Below are 3,358 nucleotides of genomic sequence, written 5' to 3'. Positions count from 1 at the left end.
TTGACATTTGGATTTGGGAAAATAGAGAGATTTTGAACCATTGATGGCTTTGTTTCCATAGATCGCCTAACTTTTTTAGGAGGCATGATGTTTTAATTCAACAAACTAATGAAGTACTAAGCAAACAAACTCAAAAGAATAGTAAAATTTGAATTTAGGAACCCTTAACCTCAGATATATTGTTGGATTCCTTGTCACGCTTTGTTTTCTCATCGTTCCTTGGATATTCTTTCATCTTTTCCGACACCACGTGAGTTTGAGAGAAAAAATACCTCTACATAAATCAAGAAGCAAAAGAAAAGGGTGAGTTTTTAGGGTTTTAGGGGTTTTAGGAGATTTAAAAGATTGAATGGTGTAAATTTTGTTTAAATATGAGTTAAGTATGTTTTTAGGTTAAGGAATAGGTTTTTTGGGTGTTTAAAATCGGGTAAATGAAAGGTTAGTTCATTGGGTTGCGCAAACGGGTCAAGTCAACCTTGCAAGAAATTGCAGTGATGTTGCGACACAGGGGTTTTGTGTCGCGACAATTCTTCTAGTTTGGAAATTTGGGGAGACTGTCCTCTATGTCCCAACTCGCTTCCTCCATGTTGCGATGTCAGGGTGGTTTCTTCAGTTCCTGCATTCTGCACGAAATGTCGTGACATAAGGTTGCTGTGTTGCAACACGGACTCTATGTCAACCCAAGTTTCCATCTCTAAAGATTTTCCAATCTTGAATGAACATATATCAAATAAAAGTTAACGTATAAAATTTTTGTTTAGTTAAATATACAATAATTTACAAAATTTAAGCAATTCAAATATTTTTAAGTTTTACTGCTAGATTTATTTGACAATATCATCAGTTCACCGATAGATGATTCTTTCGTTTTATTAATATTAGTCCATTTTCCATCGTGTTATTCCACTTGTGCCCACCTTTCCCTTTCCTTAAATTTGTTTATTCTTTCTGCATGCATAAGAGGAAGCGTGTCACTTGACTTGGGGATGTTAGAAATAAAAAAAAGCGTGTCCCTTGACTTGGGGATAATAGCACTCCAGGAAGTGTTTATACTAACATGTTCACCTACCTTAATTTTCCTATGCCTAGACATAATTTCCTTTAAAAACTTGGCTTACTTAGGAACTTTCTCTATTAATTCAATTAAGGGTAGGTTAACATTTAATGTCTTGAAAAAGTTCAGGAAACTTACAAATTTTTCATCATCCTGCTTTTGTTTTTCCTCTAGTCTTGAAGGGAATGGGATTTTTGCACTGGTAGAATCTTTAGTTATTTCCATCTCTGTCTCTATAACCCGTGTGGTTACCTCTTTTGGCCTTGGTTCATCTTCAGCCTCTAGGGATTCCTCTTAAGGGTGATCATTATTCTCCACAATTGTCTCCGGAGTAGTGGTTTCTATGCTACTCAATACTTTGCCCGATCAGAGTGTTATCGCTTTCACATGCTCTTTAACTTTCCTCTGTGGATTGTTTTCCGTGTTGCTAGGAATACATGTGCCAAATTGTCTTTTGATGTCACCCATCATGCTCATCAATTAGCTTATTTGATTCTAGAGTTTAGTCAACATTCTTGTTGAGTTGGTACAATCAGATTGCACCTGCTTGACATCTGTTCTCATTGATTGCATTTCTCCCTTAATTCTATCCAGACGTTGACCACATGCAGTATGGTTGCTTAGGTTGACCCTATCTTGTTGTTTCTACAAATAAGAGAGTTGATAATTAGTACTTTTAGCTTGATTTGAATTGTTACCTCTTCCTTGGTTTCCTCCCCATCTCAAGTTTGGGTGATCCCTCCAACCGAGATTATATGTATTTGAATAAGGGTTTCCCCCTATTTCTAATGTAGATTACATCCTCAATGGGATTATTGCTATAGTGGAAGAGTGGTTTGTCTCCTCCATGTATAGATGGTGTAGAAGTAAATTTTACTGTTGATTCTATCTACTATCTACTGATACTTGTCATCCTCTTAGATAGTTTTGACCATAGTGGGTTTCTAGCCATGTCTGAATTGTTCAATCGGTCATTAACAAGAGTTTAATTCCATGTTTTCAATAATTTTGTATACATCCTCGTACATCGTATTCATAAGGGCTCTTCCTACTGCTTCATCTAACCCAGATCGTGCACTTGCATCCAACCCGTTATAAAAGACCTGCAATCGCATCCGATTAGGAGACCCGTGGTATGGGCATTTTTGAATCAACATTTTAAAACATTTCCACACTTTATAGAAACTTTCTCCCTCCATCTGTCTAAAAACAACAATCTCTCTTCTTAGTTGAACTACTTTGCTAAACGGGAAGAACTTCTGTAAGAAATTTCCAGTAAGTTCATCCCATGTTGTGATAGACCCTAGTGCCTATGAGTCTAACCAAGAAAAGGCATTATCAATCAAAGAGAAAGGGAACAACCTAAGATGAATAGCATCATCAGTGACCTTGCTATACTTAAAAGTATCACAGAGTTGGAGAAACCATTTTAAAAGTTGATTAGGGTCTTCTGTTATAGTGCCCCTAAATTGCAGATTATTCTTGATCAAATGAATCATCACTGGTTTGATCTTGAAATTATTAGCTATAATCGCCGGTCTTGTTATACATTCTTGAACCATGTTTAGACTTGGTAAGGCGTAATCCCTTAGGGTTCTCTCATTTGGAGCCATATGTACGTTTGCGGGTAGCTGTTGTGCTGGTGGGTTTCCTAAGGTGTTATCATCAACGTCACCGAATAATGGGTTTTCACATGCTACATTACCTGTAGCAGGTGGTGGTGGATCTTGCATTTATTGTTACTGCTGCTATTACTATTGGTGGTTTCTTCAGATTATTCTCTCTAGATCTGTGATTGTTACAATAGGTGTGCCCCTACTACAAGTCATACACTAAACCCAGAAAGAGAAGATTAGTAAGAATAAATAAAATAAAATAGAATCGTATCTATAACTTAAAAAATTTCTAATTATTCTTTCTACGTGAAAATTAAAATCAAACTAGTGACATTGCCTCCCTGACAACGGCACCAACAACTTGACCGCCTCTAGACATACTAACGTCCAGAGTGTGAATACTGTAATAAAATATAGAAATACAATGCGGTATCCACAAGCATACGGGTCGAGTTGTAATATAGTTTTACAACAAAGTAGGTGAGTACTCTGAGAATTGTACCTAAGGGAGGCGAGTGATAGATCAATTCTAACCTGAACACTAAAAGATATAATTAGTACTCAAAATTAGTTATAGTACAAGAACATAATAAATTGGTTTTTAAGGTTTTTGTAATGATAAAATAAAATAACATAAAAGAAATAAAATTCAAGAGGTAGAAGAGTAGAATGAATCAAATCTTGATTA

At 35.9% G+C, this 3,358-nt stretch overlaps 1 non-coding gene across 1 annotated transcript; it reads left to right on the top strand.

Annotated features, from left to right (window-relative positions):
* Window positions 1–2,179: 2,179 nt before the first annotated feature.
* LOC121225938 (small nucleolar RNA R71) lies at window positions 2,180–2,286 on the top strand. Its single transcript, XR_005923840.1, has one exon. It is a non-coding gene; the product is annotated as a small nucleolar RNA R71 (small nucleolar RNA).
* Window positions 2,287–3,358: the final 1,072 nt, after the last annotated feature.

This window comes from Gossypium hirsutum, chromosome D13 (genome assembly GCF_007990345.1).
Source record: "Gossypium hirsutum isolate 1008001.06 chromosome D13, Gossypium_hirsutum_v2.1, whole genome shotgun sequence".
NCBI classification, from domain to species: domain Eukaryota; kingdom Viridiplantae; phylum Streptophyta; class Magnoliopsida; order Malvales; family Malvaceae; genus Gossypium; species Gossypium hirsutum.
This window is presented reverse-complemented; position numbering and strand designations above follow the sequence as displayed.